Consider the following 14,463-nt stretch of genomic DNA (forward strand, 5'->3'; position numbering starts at 1 on the left):
GCTGCTAACCCGTCCCACAGGTTTCTGTCTGGGGAGAAATGGGAATCTGGTAAAAGGATGGCTGAGCCAGCAGGAAACCAGAGGTCTAGCCATGACATGAGTTTGCTCTGCTGCCAGCAAAACTCTATATTGGAGGTGGGGTGTCTACCCTGTGCAAAATACCCAGACCTGTTTTCTCTTAGAGATTAGTTGTGATGACTCGATTTAATTATAAATAATTACCTTTTGAGAATAAAGGATTTAATATGTTTTGGCTTCTAGGGATGGCAGATCTTGCTCAGTTCTTCAAATGGCTGTTGTATGGTTCCCAATATTCAGTCTTCACTATGCAAAGGATTTACTAAAAATCATGCTTTATTTGCCTTTATTTTTCAGAGAGAGGGAGATGTCTGTGGGTGATTTACAGATGACAGTTCTCAGGCAGGGTTATGTTAAAAGACTTTTGTAGACTAATGACTTAAATAAGAAGTTATAACAAAGTCATAGAGTGGAGATCCCAAAATCCCTCCCCCCTCCCCACAAAAAAAGATACGGTGTCTGACTGCTGAGTGTTTTGGAGATTCTGTGGTGTTGACTCAATGTTATGTGTATGTTTGTGTAGGTAAGTGGATAGGAAGGATCAAGGCAGCCACTGGAGAAAAGGAAGCTATCTGAATCCAAGTGACATTACACATTGGCCTGGAAGAAGGAGAAGAATTGTAATAGATGGTGGTAAGAAACATTGCAATTCCAGTTGTTAACAATGCTGGTGAGACTGTCTAGACATGCATGACAGACTGTGAGGCAGGGATTCCCTATTATTCCCAAACAGCATGACCCCTATGTTTGGGTGACTCTGCTTTCTCTTTTATTGGAATGACTTCAGATAAGAACAGATATAAGAGAGTCAGGAAAACAGGGTAGAGTATCTCACACCTGTAATGCTAGGTACTGGAGAAGGAGAAATTGGGAGAACTTTGGTTGCCTGCCTACTATTACAGCCATACTAAGGACAGATAGATCTCAGTCCAGGCTAGCCTGTTTTTGTTGTTTGTTTGTTTCCCCCAAGGCCACTGCTCTTGGTAACAAACCTCTGTTAGAAAAATAACAAAAGCAAAATGAGCTGGTAATGTGGCACAAGCAGTAGAGTACCTGTCTAGCAAGCACATAGTCCCTGAGTCAAATCCTAGTACCACCAAAACCCCCCAATATTTCAGACAAGTACAGAAATGAACCCCGGCCAAATACATACACAAGCTAATTTTATTTCTATGTGATCATTTTTAGCATTTGACTTTCTGTGCCCCCAAATATCTGTTAGAATTACAACAGTAATAAACATATTCACTCGATTTCCTAGTCTGTCAGTACAACCTCATTCCCATATGAAGGACATGTTTCTAGCATTGATCTACATAGCTCTAATTCTGTCATTCCATGCCTGATTAGATCAGGGAGAGATTCTTCTCCAAAGCAAAGTAAGCACGTTCTAATTCCTTGTCATTTGGATTGAAAACCATGCGAATTCAGTCTGTCACACGGATGGCTTATAACTATAACAAGCAAAGAGAGTTGGGGCCTTTGAAGCATCCAGATGCCGTGACAGGAAACAGTAAAATGCTGCAGTGAGGAGAGGGTGCTGCCCACAGAGAGGCAGTGAAAGGATGAGGAGGGGAGCTGTTGTAAGGGAAGAGAAATAAAGACAGGGAGAAAAACATAAATAATAACAGTTACCTCTTCCAGTTTCTTCCAAGAGCCTGTCTGAATTCATTCTTATTAGCTCCATGAGACATTGCTATGTGTTGTTTTTTTTAAATACTAATTCAAGCTAAAATCTGTTCCTGTAGCTTGCAACTTAAGTCTCCTGGGCCAGTGAAACAGCAAAGTCAGTGACTGAGTTCTGTTTAACAGGTAATCTCATGGCGGTTTTCAGGGAAGGTCAGAACGAGAGAAATCTAAAAGCAGCATGCTTGTGTCAAGTAAAACCTCCTAATTCACTTTATCCTGTCTTAGAACCCTGATGGCTAGGAAGCCATGTGGGGCAGCGCTCCATCTCTGTCAGCCATGCATACAGATGAAAGTGGACAGGAGGAACACAGGCCTGAAGCTCCTCAAGCTCAAGTTTCCTGGAAGCTCTTACCCAGGACAACTGATAGAGCAATGAAAAACCGTATCTCTTCTTCATTCCTAGCGATTCCTTGTAGCAACATTCCTGTGTTGCATCTTCAAATTTGGCTTGTGCAGTGGTTTAGACTTTTGATTAATTCAGTTGAATTCGCCTTTTGTGAGCTCTTTCTCTGCTCTACACACAGGAAAGAAGTTTCATGTCTTGGTCGCTTGGTCCAGCCTCTTAGACAGTAACATTAGAAACAAGTGAGGTAGTCGTATCTGAAAGACAGTAAGATGTTGGTCCATAGTGAACAAATAAATGTTGATTCACTGTCTGCAAAATATCCACATACTCCCCTATGTTTTCTAGGTGTGTGGCTTTTAAGAGAAGACTTGTGATAATTTCTAGGCATCCGATGTAGAAACGACACAAAAAGAGTTATTTGTGTACTGAAACTAAGGAGTAGGATTGTTTTTGCTGTGCCACAGCGGTTTTAGGAGCTCTCTTCTCTGGAAGGGTCAACTTCAACATATGAAAGCCTCCATTAGATGAGTGCATGATAATACTTAGCCAAGCCTCCCTCAGACCTGCGCCATACAGGAGATAGTTTGAGAAATTAACGTAACCTTCCTTTAGTAGCCTCAAACTACTTCCTTCTCCCCATCAAGAAATAAACATGACTCTTGTAGACTGATTACCAAACTGAGATAGGACAAGATTAAGAATGAAATATGTGATTGTGTCATGCCATTTGCCACCCTGCAGCTCTGTGCAAAAGCTCCTTTCCCAGAATCGTTTGTTTTCTTCCTTTCTCTGTGTCCATAAGCACACAGCAAAGGCAATAAGAAGGACAGAACCATCGTTCAAGGTTATTCATGAAGAGGAGTCAGGACTATAAAAGGGAAGATTTGTGTTTTTCCCAGTTTTGTCAAGCACAAGTTGACCTGGAAGAATCTGTTTAAATGACCTCAGCTTCGGAATCCTTACAGGTTCACAGAGAAATTAGAAGCATTCATCTTGTGAAGATCAACCAGAAGACAAGGGGCATGTTGGCATCTGAATTGTTCCACAGACGTAAGTTACTCTGAGACGTAGTTGATCAACGGCAGCTGTGAATAGACAGATAGGATTCTTACTACAGTGGCTTGGGCAGTGGAGTCCACTGTGTCTTGTTGGTAATTTTGCGATTCTTCAAGGATATTCCTGGTGAATAATTTCCCCCGTGATGCCAACTTTAACATGAGCGCCTGAGTATAGAATTTTTCCATGTGCCTGTAGATGCATCTATGCATCCAGCTAGAGAGAAGCCCAACAAGAGCAAGGGGTGGGTTGTTCCTCCTGACAATTCTCTGCAGGGACAGGCAGTGTCAGGAGTAAAGAAGGCTTTCAGTTTTGCTTAGACTGCAAAAGCACAATAGTTCATAAACAATCATTTTTAACAAAAAAAATTCAGTACCAAGTTTGTGATTTTTCCTTTCCTGGCTTATTCTAAACCAAGTCTTGTTCCTGAGTGAAGCTGGGGGTGGTAGAGCAGGCAGGTCTAACTGGCTTTGTATGCCTCTACATGCAAATCATTTCTGATTATGCACAAAGAGCAATTTCTAGTGTCACTGGGTATGCTAAGAAAAAAAAATATTCAGGAGTTTGCTACTGTGAAGCAAGAACTTTGCAGAAGTGACAAAAGTCTAGGGTGGCTGTTAAGCCAAAGGTCTTTGGCAAGTAACATACCTGGCCTTTCTCATACCTGTTCCTTCTCTTTTAGAGTGGGAGGCTTGCTGGTTTGCAAGAAGCAATTGGCTGGACTTGTTACTGCAATAAAAGCTTTAGCTGTGCAATGAAACCTAGGTGTTTTATTTTTCCTTCTGAAACTTGAAGAATGATAAAGAGTGACACTGTCCTAGTGATGCAATGAGTTACTTGTAAAATCAAAGTGCAGCTGGAACAGGTGAGACAGAAATGAAGGCATTTCTGGAATTCTTAAGACCATAGAAGCAATAGTTAAAAAAATTTCCAATTTCCATCACTAGATTGGTAAAAGAGCCAGGATTGAATATTCTACCTGTCCCTTTTTACTGGTGGGCTCTTGGACTGGGCTCTTCTGTGAAGGAAGCAACACATCCAGGGGATGAAGAAGTATTCTATTTATTTTATTTTATTGTTATTGTTATTATTGATGAAAGATACCGTATGATTTTCTTTTGTATGTTTTATATCGATGCAGAAATATACTATCATCTTACTCCAAAATCTAGGAATTACTTCCCTATGATCAACTAGGTCTTAGGATTCTTCAAACCTCCAAATTTCTTAGAACGACCATTTTCACCACGGTTGTCTAGAAAGAGTTCATTCTGAGGTTTCACTGAGGAAGGTAGGAAGGACTTTAGCCCTGCTTTGTCCTTCTGGAAACAATATAGGCAACTGCCAATGCTCTTTGCAGAAGTTCCATCGGTTCCAATTTTTTTTCCCTGATGCCTCGACGTGAGCTCAGTGAAACACCTTGATCTTCAGGCCAAGGTGGCCAGCACAGTAAGTGCCATACTGGAAATGTTGTGTGGGATCTCACATCCCGTGCCATCTCTATTCTGGGTTTCAACTGGTCCTATTACCAGTTTTGGATTAGAAAATATAGACGCTGATGGCAGCAACATGACAAAATGAACTGAGAAGACAAAAATCAGGATGTTAAAATGACTTCATCCCACTAGACATAGGTTAGGCTAAAAATATAACTCCTGCTTTCCTTGCAAGCCTATCCTGGCTTGGAAGGAAAAGAAATCAATAAAAGAATCTGCTAGTCCAGATGTGATATTTCTTGAGTATGTGTCATGCATACCATAGAAGAAGCAGCACCAATATCTCTCCAGCTGGGCTCTGGGAGTAGTTGACGGCTAGCTCTGAGAGATCCATTCATTCTGATGGAGTTGTTTAAGATCAAGAGTATTAGAACCAGACCACCATTGATCTTCATTCTTTGATCTTTTCTTATTAGTCTTGTGACTTTAAAGTTGTATGACTTCTCTAAGCTCCAGTTCTCCCCCACTTGTGTGTGTGTGTGTGTGTGTGTGTGTGTGTGTGTGTGTGTGTTGTGTGTGACTCCTGGGGCTTGAATTCCTGGCCTTGGTACTGTCCCTGAGCTTCTTTTGCTCTACCACTTGAGACTGAATTCTACTTCTGTCTTGGTTTGGTTTTTGTAATTGATTGGAGATAAGAGTCTTGAATTTATTGGAGGTAAGAATTTCATTGATACTCCTGTCCAGGCTGGCTTCTAATTGGGATCCATAGAGTTTAGCCTCCTGAATAGCTAGGATTATAGACACACCACTCAGAATCTCCTTTTATAAAACAAGATGTGTGACTTCTCAGCCTATGCTGAAACTTAACTAATACAAAAAAGAAAGTTAGTATATTACTTCACTGTTAAACCTTTTCCCTAGGGAAATTGATTTTACTTTCATGTGCATTTGCCTGGTTTTCTACTATTATGTACAGGTGAGAGCTCCTCTCTTAGAAAAGCAACACCATCTTTGTCAGTATATCCTGTCACCTGTCTTTTTCAGATTGTCACTGCTTCTGTGTCTCACATCTCACATCTGTCGTGTGGCCAGACACAATCATCCACAGATCTTTCCCATACATCATAACAGTATTTATAAACAAAACACCGAAATTTAAAATGTCAACATGCTCTAAACACTTTTGGGGACCCATATCCTCTAAATCCTATCCCCTTCTTAGAAAAAAAGAAATCATGAAATCTCAGCTTTCCCACAATTCCTTATTCTATTCTTTTCCTGTGTAGTTAGTGATCACTTGTGATTTCTTAAAAAAAATTTCCTCCTTTTATTTTTTATTATCGAGGTAATGTATAGAGGAGTTACAGTGACATTCGCCAGATAGTAGGTGCTAAGAGAAGTAATGAACACACTTATGATCTTTTCAGTCCTTTTCTGGCTTTGTTTTCTAAATCTTTTAAAATTCATTCTGTATCCTTTACCCAGGATCTACTTTTCCCCTGACTCAGAGAAATATAGCCAATACCACTAGGGTCTCCCAGAACCAGAGAATTGTTTTACTTTGAATTCCTTGTCTCTATACCTGCTTCACAGTTCACCTCCTTGGATCTGGTTTGAGCGTGACACAAACGAATCCTTTCATCTTTCTCCTGTGTTGGATCAGTTTTTCTCCACTGTGTAGCTGTTCTGTTTGCAGCTCTTGCTTGTGGTGAGTAGAGTACATTTCAAAGTACCACCTGAAAACAAATACCAAGAACATCAATTGCTTCAGTCGCTCTGCCTTCCCTGGGAATACTTGAACAGGGAATCTATCCCAGACGTCCCTGTTATTTCAGGGATGTGAAGTAGTTTCCTGCTGTTCCCTTGCTCTCAGAGTCTCTGTGAAGAAATCCATAGCCATTCCGTTCTTTGATCTGCATATGATCTCATTTTGGATTTGTTTTTCCCCCTGGGAAGCCTGCTGGATCCTCCTTTTGTATACACAATGCTGAAATCTCACAACAGAATTATTTGGTGTGGTTCATTGTCTTCTCTTGCTGTGAGGTCTTACTGAGTGTCTTTATGTGTTTTGGTCTAGGAATTCTCCTCCTCTGGAAGATATTACTGAAGCATTGCTTTAGAACTTACTTATACTGCAATGAAAAAAAAAGAGGGTTTTTTTTTTGTTGTTGTTTCTAACAAGAGTTAACTAGAAGTTGGACATATTAGACTCCTCTTTGTCCAGCTCTTTATAAAATCTCCCAATTTTTTTTTTACTCTTCTTGTTCATTTATGCTGTTTGGCTATTCTTCCTAGATGATTCCCTCAGTGCATATCCCAAGCATTCTCTGAATTTTCTAAGGAACTGTATAGAATTTCTCAGTAATGTTCTCTTTTGTCTCTGCTTATTTCATGTGTTCAGATATACCACATTCCTTCCTTCCAATACGCAAGCTTTTCCTAACTCTCTGAGGTCAGTCATAATTTGTTTTTGTTTGTTTATATATACTTTTCTCTCACAATAATCTCTTTCAAGTGTCTTTTCTTTGTTGTTGTTTTCTTTTCTCATTTGTTTGTTTGTTTGAATCTCCGTTATTTTCCTATTAGAGTCTTTTCTCAATTATCTAGTGATTTCTTGTTCTCTGATCTTGATTATGCAAATTATTTGCTAAGTAGTATTTAGTATTCCAATTTCTAGACTTAGATTTAACCTTCCTGTGTCAGTAGTTATCCACAAATATTCACTCTGTAGCTATTAAATGTGTGATTTTTTTTCTTTTTACATGATCCCTTTAATCATGGTTTGTGTCTTTAACAAGAATCCCTTCAGAATTGTTTATTTGGGTTTAGATGGGAGAAAAAAACAGAAGATAATGTTCATCCATCCTTACTGGAAAACTTTTTTTTTTTGTCAGTTGCGGAGCTTGAACTCTGGGCCCTGGAAACTTCTTATGTCAAGATGAATGAAGAATATCTCTAACTTGTAAGGTTTCCTTTTTTAAAATCAAATTTGTTAACTGTTTTCACCTGGCTGCCTTCAACAAGCACTTCCATTTTACCAGTGTCTTGACCCATAGGTATTGGCTACTTCCTGAGGTGTTACTTGTGGGTTCCCTTCACCCGGAAACCCTAGCCACTGGACATTTCTATCCTCCACCCTTGCACCAAACCGGAGCATCCTGACACAATACAACATCCCAGAAAGGTCATCCTTGAATCGTGCAGATTCTTGTCATTCTGCTGTGGTTACTGAAGCAATCCCTTCCTCTCCCAAATGTCCTTTCTAATGGAGGAGGACCAGGTTTCAAACCCTGGCACTCTGCTGCAAACTATCAGCTACAATAGAATCTAAGCATAATATATTTATGGGATTATGCTTGTGTTTTTAGATTGTCTCTTAAACACAATGATAGCTTTTTAATACACCTATAGCAAAAAAAGATTCACTTTTTATAATCTCCAATAAAAGTATTTATGTGCACTATAAACTGCTATAGAGTTTGTCCAGAATTGACATCATGATTTTTTCTTGAAAATTAGGAGAGCAGGTAGTCTGTGGCCCATTTTCTCTTTTAAAAGAGTCTTCAGGAGTTTTGTGTTGCATGTAGAATTTGTCAGTGAGGCATATGGTGTTTCTCATTAGGGTTTTATGCTTCCTTGCACACAATCCATCTAACCCATCCAGACAGGAGAATCTTACCACTGGCAACAAGAGAATCATTTTTTAAGGAATAATTTTGTAAGGAATTTTTGAAGTTGTTTTCTATTTGTCTCATTTCAACTTCCTGCTTTGCCCTGGCAGAAATCAAGTTTGTTTCTTCCTTTAATTTACTTCCTTGTTTATTCAGACTTTTTACAACAGGCCTTGTAGGACTCTATTACCTTTTTGTGTGTGTAGGCATTTGCAGTTGGACTCAATGTAGAGGTGTCTGTTGACTTAACTGGTTATTATAAATTTATTCGTTCTCCTGTTTGGGCACTAAGCGCATTTTAGATTTGTCTCATTTTGGAGTGTGTTTAAAGCATGAGGTGTTTATCTCCAAAGTCAGGGAAAGAAGCGTTGTCATGGCAGCAACAGGACAAAAATCACTTCTTGCTTGGAAGTTACGGAGAAACTGCCACGTTGGTGTTAACATCTGTAGATGCACAGGACAAGGTAAGGTCCTACTTCTCTCTGGGAACTGACCATGATGTCAGACTTCAGTTCTCTGTTGTTGAGAGCCATTGGCTTCAGACCAGCTGAAAATGCAGTCAAGTTTAAGCAGAGAACTGATCATGAATTTGATTGCAACTTCCAAACCATGGAGGAAAGATGGGATGAGGAAACTGCTACAGAAAGGAAAGCATCAATTACTCCAGCTGGCCTTAGGTCAACGCCCTCTTGGATAGAAATGTGACATGTGCTTGTAGGTTTGTTGTAGAGCTGTACGTCAAAAGAGAGGTATGGAATTATGGATAGGAAAAAAAATCATCTGGCAACTCCAAAGGCAGTGGGGAGTTGTAAGGTTTTAGGACCCAAAATACTGGTTGTTATTTTGGTAATTCAGAAGCTGAAATTTCAAAATGGGAGGATATTAAACCAATATGCAGGCAAGTGGGATGCTATAAACCTGGCTTTAAAGAACTCTGCTCAACTGTGGGGTGGTAGACATCTTTATTGTCCTCCGCCCTGCTTGTTTTCAAAAACTGAGAGACCACACAAAGGCTGGGTGTGCCAGAGAATTCATATTCTCAAAGGAAGAGAGAAGAGAGTAGGCTGGGCCAGTTCTTGAGTGCACAGATTAAAGATTCCAAGAACAGTTGGCAAGAGGAGAGATGTAATGGGCCTAATTTGTTTGTAGCTTGTAGAACCACCAAATTAAAGTGAATGGGGAATTGAAATTCAAAAAAAAATTTAAAAAGGAAGAGAAACCCATCATGATTTTTTTCTGTTAAAAAGTATTTGTGATGAAGTAGCCAAAACCAAGTGGGGAAAGACGAATCATATAGTGGAAAGAAGTGGAATAAACTGGCCTGCCTGCTTTTGACTATGCATGTGTGTGCACATGTGTGCAGAGGAGGGTCTACATTACATGTCTTCATATGAACACCATGCTGTGTGTTTACATGGATACAAACCTGAATCTATATCTATTTGTATGCATGGATGCACATCCATTGTATGTACATGAATATACTTTTAGATGAGTGTGTCCTGTGCTTGTAGATGTGTGTGTGTGTGTGTGTGTGTGTGTTTTCCTGAATGTCACTGGAACCACACAACCCTACTGTGAGATACCATCTCCCTAGAGATCAAAGATGAGTATAGCCAGTGCAGTGGCTAAAGTCATCTTGAACGGTCAGGACTGAACAGAGCTAACTCCTAGGGCTGCTGCAAGGAGAATTTTTATTTAATTCGGGAAAAACCAAGCCTTGTATTAGGGTGTTAGAATCACATTTTGGCATCATTGTCCCAGTACAGTTAATCGCTTTTAAAACATCTAATTTCATGCGCCTTAGTAGTATGGTTATACTTATCTACATGTGCATTACTTTGAAAAGTGGGGAGAATTGCCCCCAAACTGTGACAAACTTTTCTATATTTTGTCTTTGAAATCCGGGTGTCTTGTTGTCGATTGTAGAAACAGCTGCTCTGAGAAATGAAGCAAGGCTTGGCTGGAGTTAAGGGGATTTTTTTTTTTTTAAGTATCACCAGGACCACTGCACTTTCCTTTGAAGACACCATCTCTGCAACCACTCTATTTTAATAATGTCTGATCTCATTCATCTGTTTAATGTTGGAGAAGGGATATGATATTTTAAACATGACAGGCCCACAAGAGGAATTTTATTACCATTTTCTCGGTGAACATAGGATAACATGAACTGTTCTAAGTAGAGAGATACTCAACCATTTCATGTGGATCTCTAAAACATCTGCTAAAAATTCCATGACTGCCATTTATTACTGACACTGAGAACATTTTCTTACATAATCTTAAAAGCACTTTCAAAAAAGACCCACTGAGGTTTATGAATTGCTTTCAAATATGTAACTCATTTTAAAAGAGAGAGAGAAAGACTGTTGTGCCAATTTGAAAACACTGATATGGTTTAATTATAGGTTTGTAAAATTTATATTTAAATCATTTTTAGGGGTTCTAATTAATTCAAGTTGTATTTAATCAATTATCAAAAATCTTAAAAGGTTAGAACAGATCTGCGATAAAAATGTATGATTTGTTTCTAACACAATATTCGGTATTATTTAACTTTAGGAAGAAAATAATAAAAGTATAGACTTTAGAAAAACCTTACACAAATATATAAATGCTAGAAAATTTTAAAAATACATTTCCAGGCATTCTAAACCTATACTAAATACTCTACTAGAGATAGTAGCACTTTATGAATATTCTTGTATAATATAGGAGATGAAATTATATGTCACTCTTGTTGGGTATTAAAACAGGCATTCTGTGTCATAACTGAAAATGCAAAGTAGAAATGGAACTAATCTTGATTCAGAAGAATTCAAAGCTTTGTTTAAATTAAAAAATAATTTACAGAATGCAAGAACTTGATCTTATACAAATTAAAAACAAGACAACATAAGATGGCACTTACAGTAATGTCTGTCTATCGTAGCTACTTAGAAGGTTGAGGCCTGAGAACAGAGCTGTGAAGTCATTGCCAGAAGACAAATCTGGGAGACTCTTATCTTTAGTATGCCAATAAAATGCCAACATTAAAGGTATGGCTTAAATGGTAGAGTACTAGCCATGAGAGAAAAAATGTCAAGGCTCTGAGTTCAAGCTTCAGTATAATGTACATACTGGCAAAAAAAATCTACTTTTTGCCAATATAAGGCTTATAGCCCTCTTCCTATTCCCTCCACAGAATGGGGATTGCAATGATAAGCCACTGTACCAAGCTCAGAATTTTCTTAAAAATAGGATTTAGGTACATCTGTATGTATCTGTATGTATATAAAAATATATGCTTACACATAAATATATATAGAAATAGATATTAAAGGTGTAATGAGCACATCTAAGTATTAATTATAGTCCTAGTAAATATACTGACTTATTTTAATCATTTACAATTTTTTTAGGTATTTATTTTTTCTTCCCTAGTGCTTGAACTTACAGCCTGGGCACTGTCCCTGAGCCTCTTTATACTCAAGACTAGAGATCTAACACTTGAGCCACAGTACCATTTCTGGTTTTTGAATGGTTAATTGGAGACAAAAGTCTCAAGGGGACTTTTCTGCCTGGGCTGGCTTTGAACTATGCTCCTGACATCTCAGCCCCCAGAGTAGCTAGGCTTATAGGCATGAGCCACCAGCACCTGGCCACTTAGCTTCTTTATATGCATTTAGAGTTTTCAACAATAGAGTATAAATATTTGTTTTTCAATTACAATTTAAAATATAATGTACTCTTTAATTTATTGAAAAACCTGCGATCCATTGTTTTAGACAGATATCTGAACTGTCAAGTGCCAGAACTTAAAGAAATTCAAGAATATGTTAGTCAGAGTTATGTCATTTTATTATCTATTTGAATTTTTTTTACTCTATCTATTTTAAATCTAGCTTGCTTACTTAAATCTCAACTGTTTTTTGGTTCTATACAAATCAGGTAGGATTCACTAGAAACAACATGTATTTCAGAAAGATAGATGGATGGGTGGATGGATGAATGGGTGGATGGATAGATGGATTCATGGATAAATGGATGGATGGATGAATGGATGGATGGTGGATGGATGGATGGATGGATGGTGGATGGATGGATGGATGGATGGGTAGATGGATGCTGCATGTTAGCCTGAGTACCTCCTTTTCATAAAAATTCACTGGTATTTTGAAATCACAATTGTCTTACATAATGCACATTTAAAAAATTTCCAAACTACAATGAAGAAATAGTTCATTTCCCTTGCTCTGTACACCAGGGACTGCTGCCTAAAACAAAACATCCAAGAGAATAAAAAATTATACAGCACTGGTAACTAAGGAGATCCTAATTTTCAGGCAAAATTTTAGAGTTAATCTAAACCTTTCCCTACATCAAAATTGGGGAAAACTCCGTTACAAAGGGAAGCCAGAAGCCTAAGCAGCTTAGAAAGGCAAATTCTTCTTACTCATGCTAGTAATGGAGAGTTCTAACTATGGCAAAGGCATGGACAGCGCTCCCAGTGGATGTTTCTGAAAACACTTAATATTGAACAACAGCGGTAACAAAACCCTCAAATATGAGGCCTAATAAGAACCTACATTATTCCAGTTTAGATGAAAATGTATGGTCATTAGCAATGATGCATTTCGCAGACAAAATGGAATGCTTAATTTCAAAAGCCTTCCTCCACACATCACCCCATTAGTCAGGTTCGTGGCAGTAGGGTCTCCAATGACAACGTAGAAGCAATGCTCTAAGAAAAAGGAGCTGTTGCCTTTTCAAGTCTTTCCATTCGCCCTCCCTCCCTTCAGGATCACTGCATAAGAGTTAATTGGGATTGTGGAATTAAAAGCAGATGGGATTCCCTTTCAGCATTCCTCCATTTCCTGTAATTCTGAAATAATTCCTGATTCTGGGAGTGCCTGAGAACAGAGTGAATACAGAGCATTGCATTGTCTACTTTTGTCACTAACTTCGAATTATTTTTTTCTGATTAAATAACATAATCCTATTATCTCAGATAATGCCACCTGAAGAAATTAGCTTATCTTAAGGGTTTTTTTTTTCTTAATTCTCAGCTAGAGTACATCTGATTTTTAAGAGGCTAATATGTTACTTTACTTCACATATGAATAAATTATTACTTAAGTTGAATGTCAGGCATTTATGGCAAGTTTCAAATCTTTTGCAACTTAGTAGCTAAAAAAATATTGCCACATCATCATGGACTTTTCTACTTAGAGAATGTTTTCCATTAGAGTTAAATGTGTGTGTTGCTTTTGGGACTGTACTGAGTCAGACTCAGTATTTGGTTCCAATCACACTTCTGTATTCTCTCAATAATTCAAATATTTTACTATATAAATTTTATCAAAGAGATAACATTGATATAGTTTACTTGTATTACATATTATATTTCTATGATATATATAATAGAGAGATGTTTGGGAATAGACATCATTTATAGCCATATATAGATATATTTTTAAGTAATAGATGTGTTTGTTTGCACCCCAATTTTTGAATTATCTCTCTATTATATGCATAAGGGTATGGGGAAAAGATTCCCTTGGTCAAGATGATTAGAAGGTTACCTAGAACTGAGAAGCACCCGAGATGGCTGCTTTCCCAGCCCCAACCCCCAACCAAATAACACAGAATTATAAAATGATTAGAAAGATTTAATTTCAGAAAGCCTCCCTCCAGAACCGGAACAGACGGCGCTTCTCGGCAGCTCAGACCGACGGCTCCAGACAGAGCAGACAGCGCCTGTGCGAGCCCAGAGCCATCACCGGCCTTGTACGGACCTGCCAGCTTCAGGGAACCAGAAAACCCAGCAATTTGTGAGTACCTCGTGGAGAAGTTTCCACGTCTGCTCCAGGAACGGCATTGGGAAGGATTCCCCTCCCCGCCCGCCAACAGCAGCGCCATCTTGACTGCTGGCAAAGACCCCGCCAAGCCAACGGGAGCCTGAGACGTGGTGCTGGCAGCGCCATCATTCAGTCCCAGAGGCAGCATAGCCGGAAGTCGGCCCCACACCAGCGGAAGTTCCTCCCCCTGGGCGGGGCGCAGTTCTGGGAAAGCTGCTGGTGAGGCCACTGGTGTTTTTTTCTGCCCAATCAAGCAAACTGATCAGAAGAACCGCAAAGCCGAATCGCAAGAGAAAAAGACTTTTTGAAGTGTTTGGATCCCGAATTTAGTGGAGACACAAGTT

General features: G+C 38.9%; 1 long non-coding RNA gene across 1 annotated transcript; it reads right to left on the bottom strand.

Annotated features, from left to right (window-relative positions):
• Positions 1–969: 969 nt before the first annotated feature.
• Positions 970–14,226, bottom strand: LOC150045867 (uncharacterized). Its single transcript, XR_016532745.1, has 3 exons — positions 14,101–14,226; positions 6,188–6,341; positions 970–3,198 (listed from the first exon to the last, which is right to left on the bottom strand). It is a non-coding gene; the product is annotated as an uncharacterized LOC150045867 (long non-coding RNA).
• Positions 14,227–14,463: the final 237 nt, after the last annotated feature.

This window comes from Megascapheus bottae, chromosome 26 (genome assembly GCF_031878675.1).
Source record: "Megascapheus bottae isolate mThoBot1 chromosome 26, mThoBot2.hap1, whole genome shotgun sequence".
Classification (NCBI taxonomy): Eukaryota; Metazoa; Chordata; class Mammalia; order Rodentia; family Geomyidae; genus Megascapheus; species Megascapheus bottae.